The sequence below is a fragment of the Hordeum vulgare genome, chromosome 2H (genome assembly GCF_904849725.1).
Source record: "Hordeum vulgare subsp. vulgare chromosome 2H, MorexV3_pseudomolecules_assembly, whole genome shotgun sequence".
NCBI classification, from domain to species: Eukaryota; Viridiplantae; Streptophyta; class Magnoliopsida; order Poales; family Poaceae; genus Hordeum; species Hordeum vulgare.
In genome coordinates this window covers 660,653,717-660,674,123 of record NC_058519.1, presented here as the reverse complement: position 1 = coordinate 660,674,123, position 20,407 = coordinate 660,653,717, and the positions used below count along the sequence as shown (strand labels likewise).

Here is a 20,407-nt window from a genome sequence, read left to right as displayed (position 1 = left end):
GTTCCAATGGACCAACGTCACAAGTTGAGCAAGCGTAGCTCAAATCCGCCGGTGGACACCACAATGTATCGAAGCGTTGTGGGTAGCCTAAGATACTTGGTGCATACCCGACCTGACTTGGCTTATTCACTCGGGATCGTGAGTCGTTTCATGGAGAAACCGACAACCGAGCACATGAGCACGGTCAATCAAATCTTGCGCTATGTGAAAGGCACCATTAATCTTGGTTGCACGTACAGAAAGGGAAAGGAAGGATTGATCCTTCGTGGATATTCAGATAGCGACATGGCAGGTGATGTTGATGACCGAAAGAGCACAACGGGCATGGTTTTCTACCTTGGCCCGAATCCGATTAGCTGGAATTCTCAGAAGCAAAAGGTGGTGGCACTGTCTTCATGCGAGGCAGAATACATAGCGGCAAGCACGGCGGCTTGTCAAGCAGTGTGGCTGAGAAGACTCCTAGCTATTCTTGCAAAGCGGGAGGTGCAGAAGGTGTCACTGAAGATCGATAACCAAGCTGCAATCTCGTTGTGCAAAAATCCGGTTCATCACGAAAGGAGCAAGCACATAGATACCCGGTTCCACCATATCCGGGAGTGCATTGAAGAAGGGTTGATCGAGGTTCAACATGTGAACACGAAAGACCAACTTGCCGATATTTTCACCAAGTCCCTCGGTCGACAGAAGTTCATCGAGATGAGGAGGAAAGTCGGAGTGCAAGAAGTGAAGTCAAGCAACAAGATTAAGGAGGTGAATGTAGATGTTAATCATGTTGCTCATGTAGGATTAGGAAAGAAAGCCAAACCGAGTCCTAGTAGTATTAGGATTCCTAGTCCTAGTCTATTTCCATAGTCCCTTGTGGACGTGTATAAAAGACACCCTAGGGATGTTGATTGTAACACCAGAGAAAAAAGAGCAAAGCAATAAAACAAGGCACGTCAAGAGCCTTTGGCTATAAATCGATTCGGTGCAAAGTTTCTTGTTCTGCTACCTAGAGTTGATCGAAATCAACTAGAGTAGCTCCGGCAAGACGCGTATTATACGCTGTGTGGCTACGGTCGATCCATCAACCTGGGTGGCTGCTTGCTTGCTTGTTTGCATAGCCAGCTTTGTGCGCGTGTGTAGCTCCCGGGTGATTTGATCCAGCGATTCGAAGCCAACATTTGGTATCTAGAGCCTCGACGATCTACGATCTACGATGACGGACAGCGACGCTGAGTCGGTCAAGTCCGACAGCGGCGGTGCCAAGGCGAACAAGAACGGCGACAAGGTGAAGAAGGGCGTCAAGTCAGCAACCAATGGTGGAGGAACGAGCGGCCCTAACGTCCAGGCGCATCGCAACATCCCCATCCAGTACCCGATGCTCACCGACGCCAACTACGGCGTGTGGGCGGTGAAGATGAAGATTATTCTTCGATCCCTTCGAGTGTGGGAGGCCATCACGGACGACGACGTCGACGAGGAGCGCGACGAAGGTGCCATGGCCGCCATAGCCCAGTCTGTGCCGGATTCCGTGCTGATGACACTGGCGGAGTTTGAGACGGCAAGAGAGGCGTGGAACGCACTCAAGGAGATGAGGATCGGAGAAGATCGCGTCACCAAGGCTCGGGCACAAGTGTTGAAGCGCCAATTTCACAAGTTGCAGATGGAGGAAACTGAATCGGTGAATGACTACGCCATGCGTCTTACTACTTTGGTGGGAGAGATCCGCGCGCTTGGTGCAAAGCTCGATGAGACCGAGATCGTGGAGAAATTTTTCAGTTCTGTCACTGATAAATTCACGTACATCATCGGCATGCTCGAGCAGCTTTACGACATCGACGACATGACCATAACGGAGGCGATCGGACGATTGCGGACATGGGAAGAGAATGCTCGTGGCTGTCGGAAAGGCAAAGGAGGAGGTAGTGACCAACTCATGTACTCGCGCACAGACTGGGAGGCCCCAAGTAGCAAAGGAAGGCGTGACGGTGGCGAAGGCTCAAGCAACACGAAGGGCGATGGACAAACCGGAAAAGGCAAACCACAAGGTCGTGGTAAGGCGGGCCAATCTAAAGAGCAGAACCACGGAACTTGGACTTGTCCGAGGTCAAGTGCTATAACTGCAATAAGATGGGTCACTTTGCGAAGGATTGTCCAAAGCCTAACAAGCGGGAGATCAAGGCAAATTTGGCAAAGCAGGAAGACGAAGGTCCAGGTCTTCTGATGGCCGAAGTTTGTGATCTCGCTGAAACGGTGGTTGTAAAACCAAGCCGGAAGGTGCTACTTCATGAGGAAAAAGTGACACCAAAGTTATCCGGTGATCAGAACGTGTCGTGGTATCTCGACACGGGTGCCAGTAACCACATGACGGGGTGCAAGGAGAAATTCCTCGAGCTGGAATACGATGTTGAAGGCTCGGTCAAGTTCGGTGATGGTTCAGCTGTGGAGATTTGCGGGCAAGGATCTGTCCTCTTTGAGGGTCTCACAGGCGAACATCGCATACTCACCGGAGTGTACTACATCCCACGGCTGCGCAACAACATCATCTCTATTGGGAAGCTTGACGAGAATGGATGCAAGGTGAATATAGAGAGCGGAGTGATGACGATCTTCGACAACCTCCGAAACGTGCTAGCTCGTGTTAATCGCACACGGAATAGGCTCTATATCCTCAACCTTGATCAATCTCAACCGGAGTGTTGGCTTGCCAAGAGTGATGATGATTCGTGGTTATGGCATGCTAGATTTGGACACGTTAACTTCTACGCCTTGAAGAAGATGTCAAAGATGCAGATGGTATCCGGGATGCCAGTTATCGACCATGTTGATCGAGTATGTGACGGGTGCTTGGTTGGAAAACAGCACCGCAGGCCATTCCCTGCTCAGTCTACCTATCGTGCAAGTGATGCACTCGAGCTGCTCCATGGTGATCTATGTGGCCCTATCACCCCGGCAACTCACGCTGGAAAGAAGTATTTCTTCCTTGTGGTAGACGACTACTCGAGATATATGTGGGTCATTCTCCTACGATCTAAAGATGAGGCGTTTGAAGCGTTCAAGAAATTGAAGGCTGCAACAGAGATGGAACACAAGCTGAAGGTTCGCGCTCTACGGACAGATCGCGGCGGAGAGTTTACGTCGAATGAGTTCAACGACTACTGCGAGAAGATTGGCATAAAGAGGTTCCTCGCGGCACCTTACACGCCGCAGCAGAATGGGGTCGTTGAAAGGCGCAACCGAACCGTCGTTGACATGGCAAGGAGTTTACTCAAGAGCAAGAACCTGCCAGGGACCTTTTGGGGAGAAGCTGTCTCGACGGCGGTCTATCTTCTCAACCGGGCTCCAACGAAGGCGGTGATCGGCAAGACTCCGTATGAAGCAATTTACGGACGTAAGCCGAATGTGTCTCATCTACGGACATTCGGGTGCGTGGCACATGTGAAGACGGCGGAGCCGCACCTCTCAAAGCTTGCCGATCGTAGCACCAAGATGGTGTTCATCGGATACGAGAGCAGTTCTGGCACCAAGGCATACCGTTTCTACGATCCACAAACCAAGCGTCTACGGATTTCACGCGACGTCGTGTTTGAAGAAAACCAAGCGTGGAATTGGAGCGCCGCAGCCGACGATGCTCGAAACAGTAACATATTTGCAGTTGAATTTCCAACTGATGATGATGCAGGGGAGGATGTCCAGGTGATTGGCAAGACGCCCAACCAAGGTGACCACAACAGTAGTGATCATCATGGTGCCGACACCGACGACGACGCGCATAGGTCGCAAGGAGATAGCGACAACGCCGCGCACGACACAGGCGGAGATCTCGACGACAACATCAACAACGAGGCGCATTAGTGACGACGACAATCAAGATGATGGTCACGGTCACGACGACTACGCCGACGACACGGATGTCGATGACACATCAAGGTCTCAGCCGTCTTCCTCAAGTGCATCAACGCCGACACAATTTGTGTCGCCTCCTTCGCAAGCCACAACGGACTCCTCAGGGCCTCGTCGCTACAAGACCCTCAAGAAAGTCTACAAGTACACAAAGCCAGTTACGCTCGATTACTCCGGACTATGTCTGTTCGGAGTTGAGGAGCCGGCGAACTTCGTAGAGGCGAGAAAAAGTCCTAGCTGGACGCACGCCATGGATGAGGAGATGAAGGCAATTGAGAGCAATGGCACGTGGACTTTGGTAACCCGACCTCCAAACCAAAAGACGATAGGTTTGAAGTGGGTTTACAAGTTAAAGAAGGACACGGAGGGTGCCATTGTGAAGTACAAGGCAAGACTCGTTGCAAAGGGCTACGTTCAACGTCAAGGAGTTGACTATGATGAGGTGTTTGCACCGGTTGCTCGAATCGAGACGGTGAGAGTGCTCCTAGCTTTGGCAGCACAAGAGGATTGGAAGGTTCATCATATGGATGTTAAATCCGCTTTCCTCAACGGCGATCTCACAGAAGAAGTGTACGTGGAACAACCCCTCGGCTACGAGAAGAAAGGCGAAGAAGGGAAAGTTTACAAGCTCAAGAAGGCACTTTACGGGTTGAAGCAAGCGCCAAGAGCTTGGAACTCAAAGTTAGACCGAAGTCTGGTCTCGCTCGGGTTCAAGAGATGTCCCCTCGAGCACGCAGTCTATACAAAGAACTCCAAAGGCTCAAACCTGCTAGTTGGAGTTTATGTCGACGATCTGATTATCACCGGAGATAGCGTACAAGAAATTGAACGTTTCAAGGCGCAAATGAAGAACAAGTTTAGCATGAGTGATCTGGGATTACTCAGCTATTACTTGGGCATCGAAGTGAAGCAAAGCTCCGGAGAGATTTCCCTATGTCAATCGGCTTACGCGGTCAAGTTATTGGACAAGTGTGGCATGTCAGATTGCTACGCGACACAAGTTCCAATGGACCAACGTCACAAGTTGAGCAAGCGTAGCTCAAATCCGCCGGTGGACACCACAATGTATCGAAGCGTTGTGGGTAGCCTAAGATACTTGGTGCATACCCGACCTGACTTGGCTTATTCACTCGGGATCGTGAGTCGTTTCATGGAGAAACCGACAACCGAGCACATGAGCACGGTCAATCAAATCTTGCGCTATGTGAAAGGCACCATTAATCTTGGTTGCACGTACAGAAAGGGAAAGGAAGGATTGATCCTTCGTGGATATTCAGATAGCGACATGGCAGGTGATGTTGATGACCGAAAGAGCACAACGGGCATGGTTTTCTACCTTGGCCCGAATCCGATTAGCTGGAATTCTCAGAAGCAAAAGGTGGTGGCACTGTCTTCATGCGAGGCAGAATACATAGCGGCAAGCACGGCGGCTTGTCAAGCAGTGTGGCTGAGAAGACTCCTAGCTATTCTTGCAAAGCGGGAGGTGCAGAAGGTGTCACTGAAGATCGATAACCAAGCTGCAATCTCGTTGTGCAAAAATCCGGTTCATCACGAAAGGAGCAAGCACATAGATACCCGGTTCCACCATATCCGGGAGTGCATTGAAGAAGGGTTGATCGAGGTTCAACATGTGAACACGAAAGACCAACTTGCCGATATTTTCACCAAGTCCCTCGGTCGACAGAAGTTCATCGAGATGAGGAGGAAAGTCGGAGTGCAAGAAGTGAAGTCAAGCAACAAGATTAAGGAGGTGAATGTAGATGTTAATCATGTTGCTCATGTAGGATTAGGAAAGAAAGCCAAACCGAGTCCTAGTAGTATTAGGATTCCTAGTCCTAGTCTATTTCCATAGTCCCTTGTGGACGTGTATAAAAGACACCCTAGGGATGTTGATTGTAACACCAGAGAAAAAAGAGCAAAGCAATAAAACAAGGCACGTCAAGAGCCTTTGGCTATAAATCGATTCGGTGCAAAGTTTCTTGTTCTGCTACCTAGAGTTGATCGAAATCAACTAGAGTAGCTCCGGCAAGACGCGTATTATACGCTGTGTGGCTACGGTCGATCCATCAACCTGGGTGGCTGCTTGCTTGCTTGTTTGCATAGCCAGCTTTGTGCGCGTGTGTAGCTCCCGGGTGATTTGATCCAGCGATTCGAAGCCAACATTTGGTATCTAGAGCCTCGACGATCTACGATCTACGATGACGGACAGCGACGCTGAGTCGGTCAAGTCCGACAGCGGCGGTGCCAAGGCGAACAAGAACGGCGACAAGGTGAAGAAGGGCGTCAAGTCAGCAACCAATGGTGGAGGAACGAGCGGCCCTAACGTCCAGGCGCATCGCAACATCCCCATCCAGTACCCGATGCTCACCGACGCCAACTACGGCGTGTGGGCGGTGAAGATGAAGATTATTCTTCGATCCCTTCGAGTGTGGGAGGCCATCACGGACGACGACGTCGACGAGGAGCGCGACGAAGGTGCCATGGCCGCCATAGCCCAGTCTGTGCCGGATTCCGTGCTGATGACACTGGCGGAGTTTGAGACGGCAAGAGAGGCGTGGAACGCACTCAAGGAGATGAGGATCGGAGAAGATCGCGTCACCAAGGCTCGGGCACAAGTGTTGAAGCGCCAATTTCACAAGTTGCAGATGGAGGAAACTGAATCGGTGAATGACTACGCCATGCGTCTTACTACTTTGGTGGGAGAGATCCGCGCGCTTGGTGCAAAGCTCGATGAGACCGAGATCGTGGAGAAATTTTTCAGTTCTGTCACTGATAAATTCACGTACATCATCGGCATGCTCGAGCAGCTTTACGACATCGACGACATGACCATAACGGAGGCGATCGGACGATTGCGGACATGGGAAGAGAATGCTCGTGGCTGTCGGAAAGGCAAAGGAGGAGGTAGTGACCAACTCATGTACTCGCGCACAGACTGGGAGGCCCCAAGTAGCAAAGGAAGGCGTGACGGTGGCGAAGGCTCAAGCAACACGAAGGGCGATGGACAAACCGGAAAAGGCAAAGGAAAAGGCAAACCACAAGGTCGTGGTAAGGCGGGCCAATCTAAAGAGCAGAACCACGGAACTTGGACTTGTCCGAGGTCAAGTGCTATAACTGCAATAAGATGGGTCACTTTGCGAAGGATTGTCCAAAGCCTAACAAGCGGGAGATCAAGGCAAATTTGGCAAAGCAGGAAGACGAAGGTCCAGGTCTTCTGATGGCCGAAGTTTGTGATCTCGCTGAAACGGTGGTCGTAAAACCAAGCCGGAAGGTGCTACTTCATGAGGAAAAAGTGACACCAAAGTTATCCGGTGATCAGAACGTGTCGTGGTATCTCGACACGGGTGCCAGTAACCATATGACGGGGTGCAAGGAGAAATTCCTCGAGCTGGAATACGATGTTGAAGGCTCGGTCAAGTTCGGTGATGGTTCAGCTGTGGAGATTTGCGGGCAAGGATCTGTCCTCTTTGAGGGTCTCACAGGCGAACATCGCATACTCACCGGAGTGTACTACATCCCACGGCTGCGCAACAACATCATCTCTATTGGGAAGCTTGACGAGAATGGATGCAAGGTGAATATAGAGAGCGGAGTGATGACGATCTTCGACAACCTCCGAAACGTGCTAGCTCGTGTTAATCGCACACGGAATAGGCTCTATATCCTCAACCTTGATCAATCTCAACCGGAGTGTTGGCTTGCCAAGAGTGATGATGATTCGTGGTTATGGCATGCTAGATTTGGACACGTTAACTTCTACGCCTTGAAGAAGATGTCAAAGATGCAGATGGTATCCGGGATGCCAGTTATCGACCATGTTGATCGAGTATGTGACGGGTGCTTGGTTGGAAAACAGCACCGCAGGCCATTCCCTGCTCAGTCTACCTATCGTGCAAGTGATGCACTCGAGCTGCTCCATGGTGATCTATGTGGCCCTATCACCCCGGCAACTCACGCTGGAAAGAAGTATTTCTTCCTTGTGGTAGACGACTACTCGAGATATATGTGGGTCATTCTCCTACGATCTAAAGATGAGGCGTTTGAAGCGTTCAAGAAATTGAAGGCTGCAACAGAGATGGAACACAAGCTGAAGGTTCGCGCTCTACGGACAGATCGCGGCGGAGAGTTTACGTCGAATGAGTTCAACGACTACTGCGAGAAGATTGGCATAAAGAGGTTCCTCGCGGCACCTTACACGCCGCAGCAGAATGGGGTCGTTAAAAGGCGCAACCGAACCGTCGTTGACATGGCAAGGAGTTTACTCAAGAGCAAGAACCTGCCAGGGACCTTTTGGGGAGAAGCTGTCTCGACGGCGGTCTATCTTCTCAACCGGGCTCCAACGAAGGCGGTGATCGGCAAGACTCCGTATGAAGCAATTTACGGACGTAAGCCGAATGTGTCTCATCTACGGACATTCGGGTGCGTGGCACATGTGAAGACGGCGGAGCCGCACCTCTCAAAGCTTGCCGATCGTAGCACCAAGATGGTGTTCATCGGATACGAGAGCAGTTCTGGCACCAAGGCATACCGTTTCTACGATCCACAAACCAAGCGTCTACGGATTTCACGCGACGTCGTGTTTGAAGAAAACCAAGCGTGGAATTGGAGCGCCGCAGCCGACGATGCTCGAAACAGTAACATATTTGCAGTTGAATTTCCAACTGATGATGATGCAGGGGAGGATGTCCAGGTGATTGGCAAGACGCCCAACCAAGGTGACCACAACAGTAGTGATCATCATGGTGCCGACACCGACGACGACGCGCATAGGTCGCAAGGAGATAGCGACAACGCCGCGCACGACACAGGCGGAGATCTCGACGACAACATCAACAACGAGGCGCATTAGTGACGACGACAATCAAGATGATGGTCACGGTCACGACGACTACGCCGACGACACGGATGTCGATGACACATCAAGGTCTCAGCCGTCTTCCTCAAGTGCATCAACGCCGACACAATTTGTGTCGCCTCCTTCGCAAGCCACAACGGACTCCTCAGGGCCTCGTCGCTACAAGACCCTCAAGAAAGTCTACAAGTACACAAAGCCAGTTACGCTCGATTACTCCGGACTATGTCTGTTCGGAGTTGAGGAGCCGGCGAACTTCGTAGAGGCGAGAAAAAGTCCTAGCTGGACGCACGCCATGGATGAGGAGATGAAGGCAATTGAGAGCAATGGCACGTGGACTTTGGTAACCCGACCTCCAAACCAAAAGACGATAGGTTTGAAGTGGGTTTACAAGTTAAAGAAGGACACGGAGGGTGCCATTGTGAAGTACAAGGCAAGACTCGTTGCAAAGGGCTACGTTCAACGTCAAGGAGTTGACTATGATGAGGTGTTTGCACCGGTTGCTCGAATCGAGACGGTGAGAGTGCTCCTAGCTTTGGCAGCACAAGAGGATTGGAAGGTTCATCATATGGATGTTAAATCCGCTTTCCTCAACGGCGATCTCACAGAAGAAGTGTACGTGGAACAACCCCTCGGCTACGAGAAGAAAGGCGAAGAAGGGAAAGTTTACAAGCTCAAGAAGGCACTTTACGGGTTGAAGCAAGCGCCAAGAGCTTGGAACTCAAAGTTAGACCGAAGTCTGGTCTCGCTCGGGTTCAAAAGATGTCCCCTCGAGCACGCAGTCTATACAAAGAACTCCAAAGGCTCAAACCTGCTAGTTGGAGTTTATGTCGACGATCTGATTATCACCGGAGATAGCGTACAAGAAATTGAACGTTTCAAGGCGCAAATGAAGAACAAGTTTAGCATGAGTGATCTGGGATTACTCAGCTATTACTTGGGCATCGAAGTGAAGCAAAGCTCCGGAGAGATTTCCCTATGTCAATCGGCTTACGCGGTCAAGTTATTGGACAAGTGTGGCATGTCAGATTGCTACGCGACACAAGTTCCAATGGACCAACGTCACAAGTTGAGCAAGCGTAGCTCAAATCCGCCGGTGGACACCACAATGTATCGAAGCGTTGTGGGTAGCCTAAGATACTTGGTGCATACCCGACCTGACTTGGCTTATTCACTCGGGATCGTGAGTCGTTTCATGGAGAAACCGACAACCGAGCACATGAGCACGGTCAATCAAATCTTGCGCTATGTGAAAGGCACCATTAATCTTGGTTGCACGTACAGAAAGGGAAAGGAAGGATTGATCCTTCGTGGATATTCAGATAGCGACATGGCAGGTGATGTTGATGACCGAAAGAGCACAACGGGCATGGTTTTCTACCTTGGCCCGAATCCGATTAGCTGGAATTCTCAGAAGCAAAAGGTGGTGGCACTGTCTTCATGCGAGGCAGAATACATAGCGACAAGCACGGCGGCTTGTCAAGCAGTGTGGCTGAGAAGACTCCTAGCTATTCTTGCAAAGCGGGAGGTGCAGAAGGTGTCACTGAAGATCGATAACCAAGCTGCAATCTCGTTGTGCAAAAATCCGGTTCATCACGAAAGGAGCAACCACATAGATACCCGGTTCCACCATATCCGGGAGTGCATTGAAGAAGGGTTGATCGAGGTTCAACATGTGAACACGAAAGACCAACTTGCCGATATTTTCACCAAGTCCCTCGGTCGACAGAAGTTCATCGAGATGAGGAGGAAAGTCGGAGTGCAAGAAGTGAAGTCAAGCAACAAGATTAAGGAGGTGAATGTAGATGTTAATCATGTTGCTCATGTAGGATTAGGAAAGAAAGCCAAACCGAGTCCTAGTAGTATTAGGATTCCTAGTCCTAGTCTATTTCCATAGTCCCTTGTGGACATGTATAAAAGACACCCTAGGGATGTTGATTGTAACACCAGAGAAAAAAGAGCAAAGCAATAAAACAAGGCACGTCAAGAGCCTTTGGCTATAAATCGATTCGGTGCAAAGTTTCTTGTTCTGCTACCTAGAGTTGATCGAAATCAACTAGAGTAGCTCCGGCAAGACGCGTATTATACGCTGTGTGGCTACGGTCGATCCATCAACCTGGGTGGCTGCTTGCTTGCTTGTTTGCATAGCCAGCTTTGTACGCGTGTGTAGCTCCCGGGTGATTTGATCCAGCGATTCGAAGCCAACACCCTTATATATGTAGACACCTAATGAAGATTGTAACTTTTAACCGGACCATGAATTTCCGAAAACATCACTGTGCACAGCCAGAGCATAGAGGCTTCACCAAGAGGCATCTACTCTGAATGCAAAATTTGTCTTCCTCTTATGAAAAGTCCGGTAGCAGCGATATATAATAATATAAGATCTGAATAGCCCACTATAGCGGAAGCTCCGCTATAGCTTCGATATAGGTTCTGAACGGCTTTCCCACTAAGCAATGCACTTTTAACACCAAATTTAAAATGACACTAATAGCTCGCTGTTTCCCAAAGTAGCGCTAAATTTGGAGTCATTTAGTGTTTCTAAGCTACTGCTGGGCCAAAACATTATGTAACTTTTGAACGTGTTGCAACGGTTCAAATTTGTGCCTTATCTTTCCCAAGTGTGGAGCTTCCCAACCAGTCTTCCTAGAACCTAACCCTGGATCCATTTTCAATGGCAAATGTACTGGCCAAAGTGGGACAAAACGTGTCAATTCACATTGAGTTAGCTAGCCAAAAGTTCGAGCATCGCTGTTTCTAGTGAGAGCCGCCTGCGACCTAAGTATTGGTTCCGCATCACTAGTTATGCATCACATCTTTGGTCCAAGAGCATAAAAGCGACTTGCATAGAATAGATTCATTCTTAATTTCGAATCTTTGTATCCCTCACATGGTTTTATGGTTTAGTCACTTCTAGTCAGTTTTATCTGATGTATTTGTGCATTAAAATAATTCTTGCATCTCACTAATTCATCAACCAACCTCAATCTTTATATTCAGGTTGGTGCACAGGCTGTTTATCTGTGGAGGCACCAAGATCTTTTTGGAAACGCAAAGGAAAATTTAGATAATATTAAATTTGTAATTTTATTAAATCTGGTAATCATTCATATTTGTATTTGTGTTTTTCCATCTTCTTGCTGCGTACCATATGCATGTACAAGTCTCATGTGTTCTGTTTAACAGGGCATCGGCCTTCTTTGTCGCCGCCTCGACAATTGGGCACATGTAGGTCTCGCGTACAATTTTGTAGAGTTCATCAATCTTAGCAACATATGAAATGCTTGATTGGCTAGCTTACTTGGATTTATTCACATTCATGCAGCTGGGAGGATTGCTTGGGGGAGCAGCGATCGAATGGTTCTACGGTCCAGATTGGAAAGGGCGTCCGTTGTTTGGCCAATGAGTAGCCCAAGACCACAATAACACTCATGGCTTGCACATAAATTTAACGGGCCGGTCCTTTATTGTTGTGAAGCGTGCAAATACCTTCTCGAACTAAGGCCATCTTTAGTCGTCACCTAAAAAATAGAAGAGTAAACCTCCGAGCTAGCTATAGTGGAGTAAATTTCCTCCATTAAGTTTTGGCCTATCCTAGCCGAACTCCTAAATTGAGTGGACTAAATTGTTATTTTTGATAAAGTCTTACAATTCTAGTTTACTTAATACATTGCTACTATATATTAGCACACGTATAAGAACCAAACATAATAAGTTCTACACAATTCATGAATAATACAGATTCAAAGTTTACAAACCAAATTATTCAAATTCAAACACACCGAGTGGTTTAATATCTCATAATCTTAGCATGGCCTTCCACTCTATCAAAATTGAGTAGTAAGCATAGATCACGTTACGATTCATGAGACATACAATTTGAATGATTGAACGCGTGCATGACCAATTGATCGTACAAATGCATTGTTAATTGATCATCCAAAGGGATTGTGAATCTTCATCTGAGTCAATGTTAGCCTAGTGTGGGATCTGAGATAGATTGGCTTTGATAGCTATGGTAAAGATAAATTTCATATAGATTCGCTTTGATAGCTATGGGAAAGATAACTATGGCGAAGGTGGCGCCTGGTGGCATCGTCGAGAGAAATGTACAAAACCGAGGTGTTTGCTACGACATACGGCTAGGCAAGGCAGGTCTAACGAAGGGCCCTCGTGATCGGGTGTATGCATGTTCTTATTGACTGGACGATGGATGGATACTCTCAGTTACGTATGAGTGAGATAAGCCGGAACGGCCACGTATGGAGGTATCAATAGTAGTTGCTTATTTGTCATAGCGGCCTTGTCCGGGGGCGACTATTCATCATCACGGAACAATATGTAGCCCATTGGCATGTTCATTGTCACTAGTATGTCGTTGGTTGCTTTACATGCAAATATATGTTAGCTTTTGTAAAATGGGGATTAGGTCCGGGTAGATAGAGAAATGACTGCATGCAACTTCCCAGACCCTCTCGCCACATACAAAAAGGCAAACATTTTTTTTATTTGGGATATTTTAGATGATTGACATTTCCTCAACCTAAAGATTGTTTTGCAAATTTTACATATTTGAATTTCTGGCGACAATACCTTTAGAACAAGACCAATCATGAATGTATTCTAAAATATTTTAAATTTCATGGTCTCAACCAAATTTTAGTAAATCCCAATGTGTGTGAAATGTACTGAAATTGAATGAAATAATTGACTATGTGTTAAATAGTTTTTAAAAATATTGACAAACAGCTTATAGTTTTAAAAAGACAACACATACATTTCAGACACACCTAAGTCATTTGAATCATTTTTAGTGCTTACTTATGAAACTGATTAAAATATAACACAAATTCAAGCTTTTGAAAGAAATTTCAATTAGTTCACTCGTATTTCGGTTAAAATAAAAAATAAGCACTTAAATTGATAGAGAGAAAACTAAAAATGTGTGCGACATCTTTCTGACATCAATAAAAATAGAACCAAATTATTAATATCTCATAATATGTCACACACATTTCAGATATTTCGTTAAATTTTGGAAAATGTTAGGCGCATAGTTGATATTGCAATAAAATTCATCATTTGCAAAAATGACTATAATTTATAAATATTCAGAATAATTTCATATATTTAGTTGATTGAAATAGTGACATTTATGTCGAAGTAGATTTAATTAAGTTGTTTCAAAAATATAGTGAAAACTGAAAAATGTGCTAAATATATTATAAATTCGAGTGTACTGTTTTAAATATATGTTAAATATTTTCTAAAAGTGATTTAAATTATTTCATCCAATTTTTGAAAACATTTTGTGCATAATTAGTTCTTTCACTCAGTTTTCAAGAATTTTGTTGTTTCAATCTTTTCAGCAAAATATAAATATGCATTAAAAATATATAGTTCGCTGTAATAACTGTAAGTATTTGTCAAATGGTTTTTTTTAATTGAATTGTAAATGAAATAACTTAATGTCAGAAAATATTTCACATACATTTTAATGGTTTCACTCGATTTCTGAAAAAAAATATTTAACTTACATCAACGAATGTAAAAAAAATAATCAGTTTTTTAGGATTTACTCCTGCTAAGAAGACCTCTTCTCACATTTCACTTATTTCAATTTAATATCACAAAGTAATTGAAGTTTGAATGTAAACATATGCATTTACCAAAATATCAACTATTCAGTCATATTCGGATCAATTAGAAATCATTTAGCACATATTTCAATTAATTCACTCGACTTCGAACAGAATAATATTTTACTACCTCCATCCAAAAAAATGGAACCAAAGGAGTACATATTTCAGTTGATTGGAAAAATCGTTTGTTTTAAATCGGCTGATGTTTCGCTCGCGTAAACCGCGTCGCGAGCCGTGCAATCGAAACCAATTGTGCGGCGGATGTCTCACGCGTGTGCAACACCTCTCCCCCTACCACTGCTCCAAGCCAAATCACGACTGGTCTTGTTGCCGTAGACAAGGAAACTTGCGTGTCGCCGATTTGCAACGACGTTGTTGCCTCTGCTTTAGTCGGGGCTTCGGGTGCTGCAGCGAGGGGCATGTCAGTGTTGAGTTGTTGGGGCCACCTGTGTTACGGTGCAGCACCACAGGGGTCGCCGGTGTTGCTATGCCGTGTCGACAAGGGTAGCTGGTGTTTCTATGCAGAGTCGTCGGGGCCACCAGGACTGCAATACGGCGTCATCGGGATTGTCGGTATTGCAATGCAGCATCGCCCGGGCTGCATTGGAGCTCCACCGGGTCATTGAAGCTGCTATGGGGATGGAACGGACTACGTCTCAGGCTGCAATGAAGCTTCCTCTGAGCTGCATTGGAGCTTTCTTCAGTGCCGTCGCACTCGGCGTTGCCATGGAGCAGCCCTCGACGGCTCCCGGTGCTGCGATGCAGCAGTCGGCGACGGCTCCGTCCACCCGCAGCTCTGGTGGTGTTGCAACACAACACGCCCGTGGCGGCCACCGGAGTTGAGGGAGATGCTCCAGTTCGTGTCTTGGTGAGTGCAACCGTGGCAGAGGCTGCAGGGCCTCCTTGTTGTAGCCAAGCACGTCGCTGTCTTGAGAGGAGCCGCGTGGGTGTTAAACTAAACGAGATCAGAGGAGAGAAAATGTGAGCCGCCTTGCTGAGATTGAACGGCCATCAGTGCCAGCAGATGATTTTTCTAAAAATCATGATTGATTTGTAGCAGCCGCTCAGTTAATTTGGAACAACAAAAATATAAACTAGTTTATTTATAACATATAAAGATCGTTCCTGTTCAAAAATGTCGTCCGAAAAGTATTTTTGTAGTGGGGCCTGCTACGCATCTATCGGCGGATGTTTAGTAAACATCCGTCACCTGGAGGGCCGTCCGATCTACGCGCAGCCCTCCGATCCGCTCCGACCAGGCACCCCATAATTTCTGAAACGATGGTTGAGTTGCAGAAACTTTCGCTTTGTTGCAAGAAATAATTTTTGGATCCGTTAATTACCGAAACAACGGCCGAGTTCCAGAAACAATTTGCCTGTTGGTGAATTTTTTTCCTCCATCTTTCTGCAACATAGGTACTTTTGCGGGAGAACTTTTTACAACAAAGGTCATGTTTCAGAAATTTTTGCAACAAAAGTCAAGTTGAAGAATTTTTTTGCAACGTTCATAGACTGCTGGGGCCAGTGACCGGCGGCGCGAGGGGGTGGAGGGAGGGGAGGGCCCCGGCATCGGGGGCAGCGGCGCGACTGGCGGCGGCGTGCGGAAGGCCGCCAGTGTTGGGGCAAGTGGCTGGTGCACGCGGGTGGGGGAGGATGGAGGCAGGGGAGGGCCGGCGGCGCCGCCTACCACCGCCATCGCGTCGCTGCCGGCGAGCGGCGCCCCTCCAAGATCTGTCGGTTTTCCCTAGCTTTGCGCCACGTGTCGATCGAAGGAGATGGCGGATGTCCTCCGTTCGATGTGCCGGTTGAGGGATAGACATTTCCTTTGTGTAGGGCATCGATCTGCACAACAGGTCTATTCGGAGTTTCAGACCATGACACAGTCTCTTTTCCTGTTAGAATTTGAATTTTGAGGAGTCGTTAATTTCCCTATATCGGACTGAGAAACAGTCGACGTCAGTCCGAACCTTTATCTGAATCATAATTAAGCCCGGCCGGCATCCGCATAAATCACCATGATCGATCGAGTCCATGACTTTATCTGAATCATAAGAAGGCAAGGCGAGACCGAAACGCAATCTCCATCGAAACAGGAGAAGCTAGAAAGGCCCGCTACCATCGAAAAGATCTTGCGCCCATGGCGTCGCGGCTGCTGCTCCGGCTCCGCTCCTTGGGACGTCCTCCTCCTTGTCCGGCGCATCCCCACCTCGCCGGCGGTCTCCACCACCGCTCGCCCCCGGTACGTGCAGTTTCCCAAATTGCTTTGGTAAATTATTAGTACGTACTGTACTACATACTCGGTGTAACCTGGATTGTATCTTACAATGCACACATACATAGGGTGTGTTGCATCATCTTCTTCATGTCGTCTTGCCGCCGAGAGTAGCAGCCAACAGCAGCCGGTGGTTTGGAGGGGGATCGCATGGGCATTCATCGACGTCCAAGTCGAAGCCACTCCGCCGCCTCATCGTGGGGAAAGTGCTCTCCGTCGCGTCCTTCTCCGCCGCCGGCCTTCTCACCAGCAACAAGTCAGAGCAGGAATCATCTCCCACCGGGCCAAATGACCACGGAAGCAACAAGGGCAAGAGGAAGTGCACCGATGCTCTTCTCGCCGTTAATTTTCTGTACGTGAGCAGAAGCATGCATGGTTTCCTTCCTAATAAGTTTAAATTCATACTACATTTGTTGATTTTTCTTCTCCTTTCTGCGTGCTTGCGTCGTCAAAGGGTTCACGTTGCAGATGTCACATCAAACAGAACGCTTAATATGTTGGGTGCTAAGGTTTGTACATTCTATCCTTCAACATGTATGCCACTGCATCTTTTTTTCTCGAAAAAGATGCACTTATATTCATCTCATTCGAGTCTATCTATCTATATTTCGTGGACCAATTGTCCGTCTAATATAATGCGCTGTGTGCAACGATGGTTTACCATGAACGGATCAAAGGAAAACAAGCTGATCAGCCGAGGGCAGATATGGCGTCTGCTTACATCGTCTGTCCTTCATGCGGATTTCAACCACCTCGCTGTAAGTATGTGTGTTGGGTCATTACGTACGTACGATTTGCTCCACGGAATCAATGGCAATTCATAACTTGCTAGGTATCGTCCTGATGATGCATGCAGAATAATTGTACCGCTTTACATAGGATTGGGCCTAGGTTGGAAGAGGCCACTGGCCCTAGAAGGTTCCTGGCTATTTATTGCACTTCAGCGTTGTCAGGTCAGGTGTTTCTTAGTGTTTTCCATAATCTGTATTCAGCTTATTTTTTTGGATCTTCTTGTTATTTCAGTACTCGCTTCCTTACAATTTGCAAGGTCCGCTCGATGGTATTCAAAGTATATAACTGATTGTTCATGCTTGGAATTGTTGTGATATATAGGTTCACTGATGAGCTACTGGTTTTGCCCCAACCCTTCTGTTGGTGCGTCCGATGCTATTTTAGGATTGGTACTACGTCCATTTATTTTGCTCAACATTCTACTAGTACTACATCAAATGCTATTTAAGATGCATTGATTTTACTACACCTCGGTTGCCGTTGATCCATCCTCAACATTCTGTCTTGATTATCAGGTTGGTGCGGAAGCCGTTTACGTGTGGAGGCACCGGAAGCACTTGGAAAAGGCAAACGAAATTCTAGCCGAAATCGCGTTTGTGGTTTTCTGCAATCTGGTAAATTTGTTTTTCTCATCTTTGTTTGCCCTTGTTTTCGTCGAGAAAATTGCTGCATTGATTCCATATATGCGGGTGCAAATCGATCTCACGCGTTTCATTTGACAGTTCATTGCCCTGATCTTAAAGCATCGCACTCGCACCGACGACTGGGCACATGTAGGTCTCCTAACTGATTTTCTATGCAGTATATATATTCCATCTGTGACAAATGAAACACTCATAAGCTTATACTACTTGGATTGGTTCATCCGCAGTTAGGAGGCTTTCTTGGGGGAGCGGCTGTCGAATGGTTCGCCGGTCCACATTGGAAGAAGCATGTTGGGCCGGATGGAAAGGAGGTGTTCCAACTTCGAAGATAAGGCGCCTCTTGTTCGGATAATGAACAGGTAGAAGACCTCAGGTGACGACTCGGCTAGTACACAGAATTAGCAGCCCCTGCATATATTACTGAATTAAGCAGATGGAGTGCTGTTTCCAAAATGCACACATTTCCCAGTAAAATACTTGTTATTGTCTCCCGAGTCTTGTTGTTTCCAAAATGCATACTTGTTGTTTCCAAAATGCATATATGTATACTGAATTAAGTGGACTTCTTGTGACAACACTTGGAGCCTGCTAAGTGCTAACATATTCATCAGGAGTACATGCCTTGTTTCATGGTTAAAAAACATCATGAAATATTCCATAAAATTAGGACGTTGATATATGCCATACATTTGGCCTACGCATTTCCCAGACCAAACGATAGTTCGGTACGAGAGATCCGTGGCGCCAACCCATGGCGCTAACGTCTCCCAAACGATTTCGTTCGCCGACGCGTGGCGCCAACGTCTCCCATTCATTAGGCCTTTTCCATGCAAATACAAAAAAAAGGACAAAAAGCCCACCAATAGCGAATTAAAGCCCAGTTTTTGTTCTGCTACAAAAGAGATGCCATCAACTTTCCCTGAAAAAATCAACAGTAAAAGCAGAAACAATGCCATGGAAAAATCCAAAAAAATGCCATTCGAGTTTGACAAAATAATCTATGATTTTCCATCATGTTATTTTAGAATGGCAAGGTTTACAAAACGTGTTTTGTTCTTAAGAAAAACATGGGAAAACTGCCATTGCAAAAAATTCAAATGTCATGGCAGAAAAAAATGTTTCAGAAAATGACATGAACTAAAATGTTCTATAGATCATGATCTATAGACTAGAAAAAAAATATGACATGGTCCATACACCTATAAATTCCATATTATATTCGCCATGGGCCATGGCATTTTTGTTGAAAAATGTTCTACATATATCATGATCCATAGACTAAAAAAATTATATACCGTTATTTCATGGCATGATCCATATAATAAAAATGTAGACTAAAAAATGTCATGATCCATACACTATAATTTCCATGGGGCATTGTCTATATTTGCCATGGTCTCGTGCGAAACAAATTTTCCATATTTAAAAAGGGAATAAATTTGCCATGGTGCATATAGTAAAAATCACGATGGTCCGGAAACTATATTTGCCATGCTCCATGAAAGTAAATTGCCATGGTTCCACAATAAAAGGTATTTTTTGCCGTGATCCAAAGGAAAAGGGAAATTTTCCATAATCCAAAAACTACATTTGCCATGCTCAAGCAACTTAATTTGCCATGGTCCAATAAAAAACAATGATGGTATTAAACGAGAGAGATGAGGAGTAAAAACTAATGTTGCCATGTGCCATGGCAATTTTGTTGGAAATGTTCTAGATATCATGATACGAGAACTACAAAATGCCATGATCCATACAACATAATTACCATGATACTACACTAAATTTACCATCATATGTGTCATTATCTTAACGTTTTGCTTATTTATTATTACCTCTGTTCCAAATTACTTGTCTTGAAATAAATTAGGTACAGATGTGTCTAATAAATAAACGTATCTAGATACATCTGTGTATAGACAAATCTGAGTCAAGTATTTTGGTATGAAGTATGATATACCCCTTCCATTTTTAAATATAAGATTTTTTTTAGATTTTAATATGGACTATATGCGAAGGAAAATGAATGAATCACACTCTAAAATACATATATACATATGTGTACGTAGTCTTTATTAAAATCTCTAAAACGTTTATATTTAAAAACGGAGGGCGTATATGTTTAAAAATAGGAAAATGCTTAAAAACAACCGACTAATCTAGCGATTGCGTAAACCGCCTCCTCCTTCGTACACTTGTCCAAGTGAAGAGTTCCATCAGCATAGCTTTCTTTCTTTTTCCTTTACTCGTCGCACATCGGTTGCATCTTTTCAGCATCTTCCTCACGTCCTCCTTGTTGCCTCTCCTCTCTCTCTCT

At 46.1% G+C, this 20,407-nt stretch overlaps 1 pseudogene; it reads left to right on the top strand.

Annotated features, from left to right (window-relative positions):
- LOC123428965 overlaps nt 1-18,453 on the top strand; it is a 28,943-nt pseudogene extending 10,490 nt beyond the window's left edge.
- The last annotated feature ends 1,954 nt before the right edge of the window (nt 18,454-20,407 follow it).